This window comes from Corvus cornix, chromosome 4 (assembly GCF_000738735.6).
Source record: "Corvus cornix cornix isolate S_Up_H32 chromosome 4, ASM73873v5, whole genome shotgun sequence".
Lineage (NCBI taxonomy): Eukaryota > Metazoa > Chordata > Aves > Passeriformes > Corvidae > Corvus > Corvus cornix.
Genome location: NC_046334.1, coordinates 40,827,127 through 40,843,026, shown reverse-complemented (window position 1 = coordinate 40,843,026; position 15,900 = coordinate 40,827,127). Strand labels below are relative to the sequence as shown.

At 41.4% G+C, this 15,900-nt stretch overlaps 1 protein-coding gene across 1 annotated transcript in view; it reads left to right on the top strand.

Annotated features, from left to right (window-relative positions):
- Positions 1-5,586: 5,586 nt before the first annotated feature.
- Positions 5,587-15,900, top strand: part of CFAP97 (cilia and flagella associated protein 97) — a 32,738-nt gene continuing 22,424 nt past the window's right edge. The window contains exon 1 of the mRNA XM_010401525.3: positions 5,587-5,708. The gene's annotated coding sequence lies outside the window, so the exon portion shown is untranslated. The remainder of the gene's footprint in view (positions 5,709-15,900) is intronic.

The following is a 15,900-nucleotide window of genomic DNA, read 5'->3' as shown; positions in this document are numbered from 1 at the left end:
GAATTACCTTTTATCGAGTTGGAACTGATTTCAGCACAATTGTTGAGTTTGGTTTTGTCCTTATCTTGGGAGTTCTGCCAAATGTCCTTGTGTCCCATAAATTCTGCATTCTTTGTGTCCACTATCAGTTGTACATCCTTCTCCCCAAGCTTTATTAACCTCCCCCTAGATGTGCGATCACTGAAGCAGGTCAAGTCCTAAACTTTAACAAGGCAATTCTACCAACAAGTAATTTGTTTTTCTAACACATGAACATCACTTAGAGCTTGCTTGTTAGCTGCTATCTGTTTCAAGGATTACATCTCTCTTCTTCTTGATCAGTCTTGAAAGTATACAAAGATCAAACTTCAAAGAGCATCCTTTCTTAAGAAAATTTTTACATATTCCACATTTTGCAACAAGAGTAGGAGTAAAGGGCAATGCTTTCCTTACAGAAACCACACTATGCAAAAGTGGATTTACAGGCATTTACCCGTGGGCTTCATTTTAAGAACAGATACCTGTATACTCTATAGAAGTGTTTAGCAGTAGGAGTGTACTGGTGAGCAGCTGGTAAGATTGCCACTGCTCTGTAAGTTGAGGTGTAAAAAAACTCCTCTGAATTGTACTTTTTAAACACAGTTATTGTTGCAGAGGCTGGAGTAGTTTAGATTCATTCGTGCTCTATAAAATCGTTACTTCTGTCAAATGAACTCTACCACCCTGATGAAGAAAACAAATACCAATGCTCTGACCTTGTGAATGCTTACATTTCCTTATAACTTCTTTAGTGCATAGAGCAGCATTTCTAAAACCAGACACCAAATTTCCCTGAGCTTCTGTGATGCTAAGCAAGCCAGGACACTGAGCATGGATAGTGCAGGTGTCCAGAAGGCTGTTATAGCCGTGGCACAGCACTCGTAATAGGGAAGTTGCGTGTCAGCTCATGGTGCAGAACTGTAATGGAAACAGGCACAGAACAGCACGGAGCTAGTCATGATTCTGAGTTACAACAAATGTTTTACTCTATCACAATATTTTCTAAACTATTTCTAACAGAACTCACAGTGTGTGGTGGTCTGATGTCCATATACACCTGCCTGTGTGTATTAGAGGTTTGCATAACAATGTATTTCCTCTCAAAATCCCAAAAAGTAATTATGAAGTGATTTTAAGTCCCCTGTTCATCACTTATCAAAGGAGACACTGATCCTTAATCTGATTCAAAGTCCTTATAGTAACTTATATGTCATTTTATTATAGTTTGTTCTATTTTGTGGATATTAAATTGCACAAAATCCTTTTAAATGCTAGCTCAGACCATTCACAGAGTATCCAAAATTGATTATTTAAGTAACATGTCTAGTGTGATTAAAGGTAAAAATCATCACATCATAACAGTGAAAATGCTATTGCAATGGCTGTTCTTTCCCATGTGAATTACTATACGTTAAAACATCCTGATGATTCACTGGGACCAGGGTTTGGGTCCAGGGTTTTTTCAATACATGTGATCATTAAGACCAGCAGAGATTCTTGCAGAGTCTGAAAGCTTTTGGATAAGACTCAACATGCCAGAAGGTTTCTTATAAGGTTATTTTATTCTCATCAGGTAGAAAATAGAAAGCAAATATCCATCTCCCAGCACACACTTTACTCATCAAAGATTTCAGAATATACAGGACTTTGGACTGAGTTCAAGATCTATTCTGGGATCTTAATAAAGATCCACACAAGAAAATAGACAGAAACCTTCTACTGCAAATGCATTCAGGAAACTGCCTGGGCCTCTGACAAAACTACTTAAGGGAATTGAATTTTTAAATTAACCTGAAGCAGAGCATGTAATGTTGTTAGTCCTGTGTAAACAGAGAGTATTTTCTTACAGTATTAATTCTCAGAAGTGGAGAGGAGGATAAAAAAAACAAACCTACCTGCAATAACAATTTAGTCCTGCAGTGCTTATGCACAAAACCACTTCTTGTCTGAATGAGTAATCCCACCTATTTTAGCTAGGATTTACACATCATACCCTGAATTAGATATGTCTAAATCAACTCAAGTGTGTATCCATTGAGCTAGAAGGAGATTTGATTCTTTTTCTTTTAGGTCTTAGTAAGTTTCTATGACTTTTCAACCTGAGGTACAATTCCTAATATTTTAGATGACATCCTAGCTCTACTGAAGTTAATAGCAATTTTCAAGTTTACCTCAGTGTTTTGAACTTCCCCTTCTGTACTTTAAAAATTACTTTTCTATACAAGACAAAGGACTTCAATGAGGTCAATTTTATGAACTGGGGATTACTATAGTCTCTTTTTGTAACTATTTACTTAGTCATGGAACTAGTTTATGAGAAAAGAGATTCAAATTCTGCCTTATTCAAGCATTACTGCAAATATCTTTCCTACAGAGATAAGACAATTACTTATTTTAAAAGATAAATGATGTCTGATTTAGGGAAGGATTCAGCATCTTCACTATTTTCCTTTGAGCTAGAAGTATCATTTATCTTTGTAACATACCCTAGAAAAAGCCTCACTGATTTTGCAGCTGCCTTTAGTGACAGTCATTCAACTTGCACCTTCACAGTACTGCAAACTTTAAACTTCAATAAATTTGCACTTTAAAATGTTTAGGCAAGATTAAAATGAATACTTTTCCTGTAGGCCTTTTCACATTTGATTTCTGTTTTGTCAGCCTTTCCAGCTCAGATCCCATTGCCATAAAGGGACTAAAACAAGTTACCACTTCTCAATTAAAACCAACAAAAAAAGTACATTATAGGCACAAAATAAAAGTGTGTATAGTGCATATGTAGTTTATATTTTTAGCATATTTACAATTTTGAATTAATTACATGCTTTTTTATAACTGCTGTGGTGCTGCATCGCAGTTACAGCCATACTAGGAGTTTATAGAAATTTCTAAGGTTCAGGGCACAAAACCCAGAAGTCCTCATGAACTTGTAAATCTGGTGATAAACCAGGTAAACCTGGATAACTAACACTGTTAGAAGCAATCATAGGAATCCTAGAGCAAGAGGAATGGAAATTGGATGTTATACTTCTCAGTATCTTAAATGTAAAAAATATGTAATTTACACTAATATTAACTGATGTGATCTTTTGCTACACCTTTTGAAGCAGTGGTATTGTATTTTGCGTATTTGCAATCAGGAACATGGAACTCAGGAACTCAGGAAAAAATGACAAAAGCACCCATTTAGTGTCCAATGTGAGGAACCTAAGACCTCACATGGCGAGGTCAGCAAAGGCTCAGCATTTTGTAGCACGTTTTCCAAATACAGTTTCTATTGATTTTAGCTGCAGTTGTCATTATTCAACATTTCAACAGTGAACTGAGGGAGGTGCCAGAAAAATAACAAGGAAACATATGACAAGTATAAAAATTTAGTCAATGTAATTTGCGGAACCTCCATTAGACACTGTGTAACACAAGCAGGACTTGACTCTGGTTAACTTAGACACATTCAGTTGTATTACTCAAGAGACTTCTTTCTTTTCTTGTAGCGTTCTGACACAATTGTTACATGTATTTAAAAAACTATGCGCGTGTGTATGTGTGTATGCACACATACATCCTTACATATGTACCATGTGCCGCTGTGTATGTGTGTGTGTTCACATGCCAAGTGAAACAGGACAGTACGCACAGTAGTTGATTTGGCTGCACAGCCCTGCTTTAGTTCAAAATTCAGTATGCTCAGCAAAAAATGTGATCATGTCATTAAATCTTTTTCCCAATGAGCAATGGGACCAAATAAAGTTGAATTTTGTATTTTGAATATGTGGATCAGTAACCCGGAAGTCTTTCTTTCCACATAATTCTTTCCTCCATTGTTAAAAAGTAACATTGCTATTATTAAGATATGATACTGCAATTGATCTTTTGAAAGGGCTGTAACCTTTCCTATCCTTACACAGGAAACTACCACTTCTCAGAGGCAGATCACTAGTAGGTAATCACCACTTACCTACTCAGTGCCAGAAGTAATGAAACTGCCTGAAGGTTTTATCCATGTTTCTACAACAATTATACTGAAATTCAAGGTGGCTTGGGGAAAGGTCCAGAGCCAACCTCAAATCTTTGGATCAGGTTTCCCTAGAACTCCTCCAGGTGAGTTGCACCTTTCCATTTCCCCAGGATACATCACCCAGTGGTGCAACCCTGGCAGTATAATATAGGGGCCTGTCACCTTGACCTCTGGTCCTGTTGCACCATCACCTTAAGGTGGCTCACAGTCACCTCAGTCTGGGCACCATTCACTCAGCCTGGGTCACCCTCCAGTCCATATGATGTGCTGCCAGCACATCAACCAGGAATGCCATCATCCCAACCTGGGGGACCACCAACACAATCTGGAGCACCATCAGCTTGATCGGGGGCTGTGTTACCCTAACACAGAAAACCATCACTTCAGCACAGAGCCTCATTGCCTTAATCTGGGGCACCATAACCTTAACCTGTGATTCTGTCCCCTCACCCCGGAACCCCATGATCAAAATCTGGGGGCAATCACCACAACTAGGGGCACTATTTCCTCAGCCTGGGGCCCCACTGTGTCAATCCAGAGACCATGATTTCAATTAGGAGCACTATCACCTCAGGAGCCCATTGTTTCCACCCAGCATACCACTATCTCAACCCAGAACCCCATTGCCTCAGCTTGAGGCACAACAGCTCCATCACCTCAGCCTGGAGCATTACCGTGACAGACTGAGACACTGTTACCTCAACCTGGAGCCCCATCTCTTCAGCCTGGAGCAACATTGCTGCAACTTGGGGACCATCACCCTAACTTGGGGCAAAATCACCTTGGCTTGGGGCTCCACGGCCTTAGTAAGAGTCACAGCTCTCCATCCCATTTCCACAAACCAAAGAAGGGCAGGAGGGGACTGATGTCTGTATCAGAAATAGCTGGCCAGCAGGACCAGGAAAGTGATTCTTCCCCTGTAGTTGGCACTGGTAGGGCCACTACCCGAGAACTATGTCCATTTCTGGACCTCTCAACTCAGGTAGGACATTGAAGCACTGGAGGAAGTTCAGAGAAGGGAAATGAAGCTGGTGAAGGGTCTGGAGCACAAGTCTTAAGAGGAACAGCTGAGGGAGCTAGGGCTGTTTAGCCTGGAAAAGAGGAGGCTCAAGGGAGACCTCATTGCTCTCTACAAATACCTGAAAGGAGCTTGTACCCAAGCAGGGATCGGCCTCTTCTCCCAGGCAACGAGCGACAGGATTAAAGGACAGAGTCTTAAGCTGCGCTAGGGGACGCTTAGGTTGGACATTAGGAGGAATTTCTTCACAGAAAGGGAGATGAGACATTGGAACAGGCTGCTCAGGGAGGTGGTGGAGTCACGGTCCCTGGAGGTGTTTGAGGAAAGACTGGACGTGGCACTTAGTGCCGTGGTCTAGTTGACACGGTGGTGTTCGGTCACAGGTTGGAGCCGATGATTTCAGAGGTCTCTTCCACCCTCCTTGTTCCTTTGATTCTGTGGAGAATCCGTGCCTGAGGGGCACCTCCCAGCGGGAGGTCCCTGCGCCCGGCTCCCTTCCCGCCCCTCTGAGGCACCGCCTCTCCCCGCCCGGCGGCGCGCGGGGTTGGCCGGGGCTGCGCAGGAGCGGCGTGGCAGCGGCGAGCGGCCTCAGCGCTGCGCGGCTCCCGCCCCCAGTGGTCTCTCCTCTGTCTCTCTCCCTCTCCTCCCGTGCCTGTGAGTATCCGCCCGGCTGCCTGCGCGGTTACCACAACAAAGCCGGGGGAAGGGGGGGCCAAGGGGACACGGCGGCGGCCGCTGCTGCTGCTTCCTCGCGGGGGCTGCCGGCCGGGTGGTGGGGCCTGCGGTGCCTCCTCGCCGCGAAAGGTGCCTGGAGGGCGGTTGGGGGCGGTTGGGGACTACGGGCGTGTTCCTCCCCCGTCTGCGGCAAATTTTTCCCGAAACAAGGTGGGAGACGTGTTTTGTTCGTGTGTACATATGCATTATTTTTCACCATTATATAATTAAAAAAATGATTTTATTTTAATTAGCTGTCTTCCTACTCGCGCCCCTGCCTGAGCGACGCGCACGTAGGTGTCCCCCGAGCGCGTCGTGCACGCTGCCTTTGCAGGGCAGGGGCTGGCGTTGAGCTGCTAGAGTTTGGTCGTGCCGCCCTGAGATGTGTGTTACGCCCCACATCAGTGCCGTGCCTGCCCGCTTTGCTCCTCGGGGAGATGGGAAAAGAGGTGGGGGATTCCGTTCTAAGGCACCGGCCCTCGTCGCCGTAGTGGTTGGCTTTGGGAACGAGCTACAGTGTCGTATGTGCTATCCTTGAAGTTACCGGACTTTGAGAGACACGTTGCAGTGGTGCTCAAGTAGAGTCCAGAGGAATGTTTTGGGTGGGCTTAATTGTTGGGAATTAAGTCAGCTGGAATGATTATTGCAAACAGCTTGCCTCGAGCGTGTTAATCGTCGCAGGAGTCACGTTTTCACACTTTCCTCAGGACAGTCTTGTAACTCCCCCTGCCCAGCCCTGGGCTGTGTTCTGCAGTAATGGTTCCCAAGGTGGAGCTGTGGTTTGGAAAAACAACCAGCCACCAAATCTCTTGGCCCATGTGGATTAGGGGGGGGAATCGCAAATGAAACCTGGGCCCCTGCAGCAGAGCAGAGTACTGAATTCATTTGAAAGAGGCTCAGTGACATGGTACAACAAAATGCAATATATGTTGTGTTTGTCAAACATGTCTTTTCTTCTGGAGTTTTCACAGTGCATTATGGAAATTGGCATTTAAAAATGTAGTTCAGGATGGTTTATGGCACAACTTTATTTAAAGTCCTATAACCTTTATGCCTGTCTGAAGTTTTTCCTTTCCAAACACAGTTTTTTGAAAACTGGTTTAATTATCGTATGCAAATACTTGCACTTACGTATTCTTACTATATAACAGAAATAAAAAAAATCTGGTGTTTGTATTTGTCGTGTATACGTTGAAAAATGTTATGGTTATAATTTCTATGCAACATTCATAAAAACACCAGGACAACGATGTGGGATGGAATTAATGTAACAAAAATAGCAGTGCTAGATTTCTTTTGTATCCCTGCTTTTGTCTGTAGTGAGGTGCTCAATATAGTGCATAGAATGCATTGTACACATTTGTGCTTCTTTGAAAAAATAGTTAATCTCTCTTCTTTGGATGGAAAGTGATTGCTGGAATTGTCAGTGGAGAGAGAACAAAGTTCCATAAAGTTAAATTCTTCAGGGGAGTTATTTGAAGATTAAAGTGAAGTTGTCATTGCTCGAAAATAAGTAAGCTTAAGAATGGGTTTGTGAAATAATTGGCATTTAAAAATATAGTTGTCAGAGCTTTGAACTCTGCTTTTGGAATGCTTCAAGCTCTTCCAACACTTCTTCCTGGTTTGTTTGTTTTTTTGTTTCTGTAGTGTATATGTTCTTTGATTTTTCCTAACCTGGGTGATACTTGTAATGGGTTGGAATAGAAACCAGGGGAAAGGACAAGTAATTTAGGGATATTCTATTCCTTTTCTTGGGACTTAAAGCTTTTATGACCTACTGGGATTTATTGTTTTGGTTTTGTGCTTGCCCATGTTTAGAAGGGCATTCAGAGGGCCCTGTCTTTCTTCATAAGACTTACGTGGGCTCAGAGGGCCATTAGGACTGCTGAGCCCATTGAGGCTTTGAATGCAATTGGCCAATCCCTTGAAAGGCTCAACCCAGGAACACATAAAAGTGTGAATTTTGTAGGATGGGTGGCATATGGTCATCTGTGGCATAGATGACAGGATCATCTACAAGCTTTTTAAAAGTCTGCCCTTTTGGATGACATAATATTATACCTGAAGCTTAGGTGTAAGAATCTGAAAGTGAGCTGGATCCTAGGTGAGCCTAGGTACTCCCTAAATTCATGGGGGATAGGCAGACTGTTACCTTACTGCTTCCACCAGAGCTGTTTCTTAAAGCTGTTTCATTCTTTGCTTCCTGATGTTATGTTTGACCAAGACTGGTGATAGTAATGGTCTAAAACATGATCCATGTTCCTTGGCTGAGTTATTTTCCATCCAGCAATTTCAACTGATGTTTAAGTCACAATTCAGTGATCAGTATTTGTCATTCTTGAAGTGTTTCATTGTAATAATAAACACCGGAACTTGAAGAAACCCATATTATGTTGAATTTAATAGAGTCCTCTGTTTCAACATCTTCCCTGTTTTTCCATACTTGATATTTTCTCATCTGAAGAAAGGAACAAGTCACAAAAATATAATGCAAGAGATTATCTCAAGAGGCTTTTACCTCATTTGCCCCTTACATTCTGAGGAAGCAGAAATATATTTAGACTCTTCCTGAGTGATACTTTTCGTATACTGGATTTAGTGACTGAATTTCTATGCTTTCTCCTGCTCATCTGTACCAGGCAGTGCTTGTTCCTCTTAAATAGAAATATATTCACTGAAAATTAAGAATTACATCTTATTTTCAGTGGGTATGGAGAATGTAATTGTTACATCTGTAAAACTGTATGTGTATGTTTTAAACTGTGATAATAGGCACATCTTGTGATGGAGGGCCTCATGAAGGAAATTATTCCAGAAACTCAGGTCTATTTGACGTGTGTTGAAGCACATCTATGAAAACTGTTAAAGGAAATGCTGATGACACACGTATTTGTCTTGCGAGGTCACTAAGCACGCGAAGCTTGTAATGTTAGAAGCATGAAAACACTTGCAGTTCAGTGGGCATTTCTGTTGTGAGAGACAGTTCATGTGCTGTGCCACTTGGTAGAGATGGCCTGATATTCAGAAATATGCTGTGATTTATCTGCTGCTGGACTCCATCAATAGTTTGTGGTGTACTTGATTCCGTTATGGTCCTGCCATCTATTTCAGGACCGGCAAATGGAACTCCAGCCTTCACGTGGCAGATATCCTGAAGCTTTGCTTTAATAAGAGCAGTTTTTTCCTTTTTCTTGCATACAGTTTTGAACTGCTGGGCCAGACTCTCCCCCATTAGTTGTGGATAGCCTGGTTGACTACATGTTGCCCCAAAATTTAAATCTTGATATTGGATGGAAATACTCTTCATAGATATGTACCAGTATAGAAGGAGTGGGAAAACAAAGCTGGGCCTTTACTTTGGTCTTCACCATGATGTGTGGCAGTAGAGTCTGTCTTTTTCTGGGCTTTTCGTACCTGTTCTATGTTATCAAAAGACTGTGGCTATGGGTCACTTTTGGGAAAGATCAATCCCAGTGACCAGTTTTCCCCTAGCAGCTTGCTGCTTTTTACACTTTGACGTAGTTGGAGTTGGGACTCTTCCAGGTAGTGAGAAATTGTATGGCGGCAGCCCCATGAGACTTCAGTGTGGGTGGTGTCACTTAAGCTTGTAGAAATGGAAGGCCTTCCAGAAGCTGCTGCTACTTTTATCAGCCAACATATGATTAGTTGTCTTTACTTTTGATTGTAATTGTAAGCTACTTCTTTTCTTCCGGGGTTTAGAGGGTTTGCGAGTCATTTTCTTGGGATTCTCAGCAATGAATGAGTAGCCATGGTCTGTTTAGACAGACCTGATGGCCATCATCACTCCCATCATTTAACCTCAGTATTCTGACCCAACTTTTCTGCTCAAGAGGTTACAAGGTGACCTTTGCTGAAGGGCCTGAAGAACAAATATTTAATGTATTTGTATGAGTAAAGTCCTGGAGCTACTGATACACACCTCTCAGCATAATGTATTGCAGCTTTTCCCAGTAGGGGAGTGGCTTATTTTTGTCTCAAGAGGAAATATTTTTTTCTTTCCTGCCTCCTCTTTTTTTCCCCCCTGTTTTTGCCTGTTGTCTCTCCTCCCTGCCTTGTACATTAACTTGAAAGCCTTTGCCTAGCAGTTATCTGGGGCTCTTTGGTGGTCATGTGCTTTCATTTGCTCTAACCATTATGGCAATTGGCTATGTTCCAGGATTTTCTAGTGCCCATTGATGGAACTGAATTCTTACTTGAAATAGCCAGGAGACTCAGGACTTTCTGTTGCAACTCTTTTAAAAAGACTCAAGAGTACTTTGAAGCATCTCCAGTGAGCCTACCTGTTTGAGACAGAACTGCTGTTCTGAGGGCTAATCTGTCATAGGTTTGGGAATTAATACACTGTATCTTAGAGTACACAGGGGAAAATCCTTCCATTGTGTCCAGCAGAGAGAACCAGGACTAAAAGCAATCCAAAACAAAAATGGGGAGAAAAAAGCAGAGGAGTAAGGGCAGCAGTGGTGGTGTATCCTGATCTCATAAATTTGAAGTAGTAAGTCTTCCCTTCTTCCCCTTCTCTTGCTAGGAGAGAGAAAAAGACAGTGAAAGTCAGCTGAGAATCAGCTAGACAAGTGGTTTCAGATGCACTAGAAACAATGGTAGTTCTGGTCTGAGCTGGAATTGGGTCCTGTGAGATTTGGTCTATGAAGGACAAAGGTGCTTCCATGGTCTGCTCAGATTACTTAGTTCAGGCACAAGTCTGCTACTGTCTCATGAGCCAACAACAAGAGTGTTGTCATTAATCAACAATAATAACTTCCACATGGGCTGTAATCTGAGCAGAGGGGGGGATTTCACCTCCATGTAGTTATGGCTGGGGTGATCAGCAGCCACATAGTTATCTTAAACGGATACCAGATTTTTCTTGCAGATGTACCATGAAAGGATAGAAGCTAATAACAGTTGCCGGATGTGACATGGAAAATTCTAATTAAAGAAAAAAAAAAAAAAACCAGTTAATTGTAGAATCACAGAATGGTTAGGTTGGAAGGGACGTTAAAGTTATCTAGTTCCAACCCCCAATAAGGGTTGTTAAGCATTCAAACAGATGTCCACATAGCACAAGTGTTCATCCTTGGAGTTTTTGAGAATTTGGTTGGACAAGGCCTTGAGCAAAAGTAGATGCAGTTTTGAAGCTGACCCTGCTTTGAGCAGTGGACTGGACAATGTCCAGAGGATCCTTTCCTAAAGATTTTTCTTGGATGCTGATTCCAGCTCTTGTCTACCTTGTGGTGTTTTGCAGAATAATTTGCCTGTGCCTTAATGGGCCCTTCCATCTTGCGCTCAGTGAGGAATGTATGGAGCTTGAATAGATTTATAGCGTTGGAGTTTATTCTGAGCTGAAGTTGAGGCCTTGTATTCTGTAGATTGGTTCAAAACCAATCATGGTTTGGATTGGGGAAATTGGTAGCCAGGTTTCGAGAACTTGTGGTATGCAGAACAGCTGTAGCAGGCATTATGCTCTGAACTTGGAAAATCAGAATATCTACTAAAGAGACTGGTTGTTTCATTCATTGGGGGTTTCCGTTAAGGGAGGTAGTTTCCTAAGAGCTATATTCCTTCCTTTGCATGCTTTGTTGGTCTTAGTAGCAAACGTGAAAGCTTTAATTAAAGAAGAGGTAAATAGGGCTGAGTATGTGTGGTTTGTCACACAGGTTTTAAGACTTGTGTTTTCTCATGTTTCCCCTCTTCTGAACTAACAAACCTCAAAAAGTAGAACTTTTCTTGTCCTAACATTTTTATTGCTCTCTTCTAGATGTTTTCAAATTTATCTTTTTTGCTTGTTTGCTGACATTTTTTTAAGCTTTAGCCAAAAATGAGGAAGGGTGGGAGACGGAGCCAGGTGCAGTTCCTTTAGCATTTTAAACCTCTCCCAAGTTCACCATACAAAGAGGCAATTTGGCAGCCAGCAGGTTTAAGGGGGCAGGATCCCCAGAGGGGAAATAATGAGAATGTAGAATCAGAGGATTTTGAACTGTTGCAAAGAACATGTACCAATGTTACCGTTGGTAGTATAAATCATTTATTTAAAACGCTTTCAACCTAAAACACTTTCAACCCTAAACCAGAAGGTGCCTTGTTGGAGCTAAATACAATATTATACTGCTTCTGATACTTTACATGTTTTTTAATACATCCTAAGATGGTGTCTGTTCTTTTTTGTTGCTGTAAACATACTATTGACTCATTGTGAGTGTACTATAGCTGTGCTGTATTATGGCCTTTGTGGTGATGCACAGGATGCACACAGTAACATCAGACATTTCTGATTCAGCCCCTAGCATGTGTAAAGGGCTTGTTTTCTCCTTCTATTAAATACTAGAAACTTATGATGTCGCGAAAGCATTTAGGCCCTTCAGAGCATGCATAGCATACAAACGCAGAGTGTGATGTCCTGCATGCTAGGGATCTGTGGGTTACCTGATTGGAAAAAAAAACCAGCTTTCCTTGGAGCATGGTAGTCTTCATGCTAGGAGTTTTTATGTTACATGATAAGGAAAAAACCCAGTTGTCCTCTATAAAAATCAGCCTCTTCCTTGATCATGAAAGTAGAATGCTTACAAGAAAAGAAAGTTGGTCACTGCTTATATCTGAATGTCTTGGATGCACATGTTTCAGATGGTGTGCATTTTAAAAAGTAAAAGATATAGTGGATAACTTCGAGGCTTAACCAAGTTTAAAACACCTCCAATCTTTCCCTGGGTACTTAATGTACTTCATAAGTGTTAGTTTCTGACATTCAAAAATGTTTTCAAAAGGCAGTATATGTTCAAACACAAACCCGTATCTAAATCTGTATCCTCATTACATGACTTTCTATGTACCATCCTGCCTTGGTAGAAGACACTTTATATTGCAGTCATGTGTAATGGCCTGCTCTTAGGCATTGCCTACAAAAATATTTCAGGTGGTGCTGTAGTTGGCAGGTTTGCAGCTGGCAGGGGAAAAACATTCAATATGCTTAGTGTGATTAGGGTCTTGATCTGTTTTTTGACATGGAGGAAGATGTCAAAATGCTGCTTTTTCTTTGGGTAGTGCAGCAGCAGGCAGTGGTTGACTTCTGCAGGAGCTGAGTGGTCTTTGTCCTTGCAGTGTCCAGCTGGGGAGAACGTGGATGTGGTCTCCGTAGGTAGTCAGATGCTCAGTGTGTTGACCCCCTGACAAGAAAGCGTGGGCCTCTAAAGCCCTGAGAGCCAGACTGCATGTTCTCCTTGGCTGCTTGGCCACTGCTTTCTGATCTTAAATGGGTCGAGCTTGAGGGGCTTAAAAAAGTGGTATAAGCTAGTTCTTCCTAAACTGGGAAGAACTGCAGCGAGGAAGAGAAAAAGACAAAAGGGTGTGCTTGGCTGGGGTAATGAGTGATTGTTACGGTTGCAAGAAAAATGGGGTGAGAGGTAGAGAATTACATGGGGAGAAGAAATATTAGAGTAAAAAAAGATCTGGCAAATAATTAATGGCCAGCCTGCTCTTTGGAGTTGATCATATTTGTGTTAGAGAGTATCATGGCAGAAAGCCACAAAAAGCATGTGGTTTTTTTGGTAAATAAATACAGTGGTCACTAGAATTAGCAGCCAATGCTAAGTATTTGACTGTAATGACAATTTCTTTGGGGATTTCAAAATATCAGTTGTTGATTCTATATTTTAAAAACTGGCAACATAGCAGAACTCTGTATTTCTCCTAGAAGTAAAATTACACTCTGTGTTGTATATAAATGGGTGTGAAACTGTACACAGAGCCAATTTATTGATTTAGGCATGGATTATCAGCAAAATTGCTTCTTCTGTATTGCATCATCTTGGCAAATTCCAGCTCTGTTGCAGACACTCTAGATGCAGAAGTAGAATAGGATCCAAGAATATGATCTCTTTGTTTATTTCCTCTTGTTTGTTTTTAATGGAAATGACAGAATTAATTAATCTTTAGTTTGTGAATGATTGAGTGTCAGTGAGAGACGTGGCATGTCTGTTTCCCATTAAGATGAAAGCTAAAGTTGTTAGGGACTTGTACTAGAGGAATGGAATATGTATTTGGCAATGGAATGACTGCTGCTCCTTGGGCAGGGTCAGACTGCTAAATGATCTCTTCTGTACTGGTGGTTGCTGTCTGCGAAGCAGTTATGCCTCAGTCTTCATAGAAAACAGCCCACTGGCAGGTGAGCTATTCCTGAATCATGTAGAGTGAGAAGATGCTCTTTGGCTGGCATTAATGGTGGAAAGGAATGTACAAGCTTCTTGCTGTCTTTTATCACCTTTTGCCACCTCTACACTGCCCTTTTGTCTTGAGTTAAATCCCATCATCGCTTCAGAGACTGTGTTCAGAAAAGTCATCTGAGAAGTCATGGTGTAATTACACATTATAGCCGATGAGATACTGTTAGTTCAGTCTCCTTTGCAGGCATAGCATTACATAAACTATAAATACATGGGTTTGATTGCACTCAACAAAACTTTATATTTTAAGCTCTACTAAAGTTTTCAGCTATATTAAGCTGTACTAGTTTCTCTGTGTCCACCTGCAAACCTTTTTGCCCTAGCCCCTTACGCTCTTACATATACAACAGTGCTAACAGTATTTCAGATTTGTGTTTGAGACAAGCAAAATACACCACATGCCTACTTTTACCAATCAGTCATAATATTTTCAGCTACAAGCTGGAGAGATGCTAGTTCCTTAAATAATAAAAGTTTCTCATCATGGAGAAGAAAGGGTTTTCATTTTTACACTGTACTTCCTATATTAATTTTATTCATAGAAATGGCTTTGTTCAAGTTGTATTTGCTAAATAAATAATTAATGATCTGTAGTTTATAGGTTTTGTTCCCTTCTGGTTTAGACTACATGAGGTAGAAAATTAAATGTAAATACTGTGTTACTCTTCTGATTGTTTTTCATTTTTCTATTGTGCATGTTTTTATTTATTAAAATGTATTATCCTTTTAGGAAGCTGCTCTAGAAAAACTTTCAGGAATTCACATGATAGTTGCACACTGCAGGCTGTGCAAGCTGCCTGAAGCCAAGTATCACAAGAAGTGACATGAAGGGTGAAATCAACAGCCCAGCTGAAGTGCATCTGCACCAATGCATGTAGTATGGGTAAAAACCAGGAGGAGCCAGAAGCCATGGTGCTGCAGGAAAACCATGATGTAGCCACCATCACGGAAATGTGGTGGGATGATAGTCACGGCTGGAGTCCTGCAATGGATGGTTATAAGCTCCTCAGGAGGGATATGCAAGGAGGGAGAGGTGGTGGGGTGGCCCATTAGGGAGTGTTTCAACTGTGTAGAGCTCAGGGATGGCAATGATAAGGTTGAGTGCCTGTGAGTGAGAACCAGGGACATGGCCAACGAGGCAGTTGTCCTGAGGGGTGTCTGTTACAGGCCACCCTGCCAGGATGAAGAGGCACATGAAGTTGAAGATCTGTAAGAAGCAGGGTGGCTTCACAATGGCTAGCACCTGTTCTTGTGGGAGACTTTAACTTGCTGGATGTCTGCATTCCCAAAAGTGTTTTACTCCTTTGTTTTGTTGTTCTTTGAAGAGCTAGGTGCTTTAGAGAGTTATCTTTGTGATCCTGAAAATTGATCTCTGTTTCTGTTGCTTAATAGTGTTTTCAGCTTTATACATCATCTAACCATACAAAGTCTCTTTTCAGTTTTTTGGCTTTGTGATTCTTAAAACCATAGGAAGTTCCAGACTTTCCGTTTTATGTTGTGATTTAAGAAGCATATTTTCAATTACTCTAAACCAGTATTATTTGAGAAGTGGCAAAATATCTGAGTGACCTTTAAAAATTCTGTATTTTGAAGTAATTTTTAGCTAGAACCTTTCCTGGAAATTCCTTTTTTCCACCTTTGTTTGCCATGGCAACAAACTGTATGTGGTTTAAGGGAGACCATCCATCTATACAAGGTTTTCCAGCCTTGTATAGTTGCTTCCAATGTCTTCATGTTTGGTTTCCTTGGGTCTAAAGAATGTTACATATTTATTGATTGTAGCTTTCTAAATTTGTGTAAAATCTGTTGTAAAGAGTAGGAGAAAAGTGCCTCTGGCTAGATGGGACAGGTAGTCTTTGATACTGGCTAATTTTGTTTGGTTGTGGGGTGTTTGGATT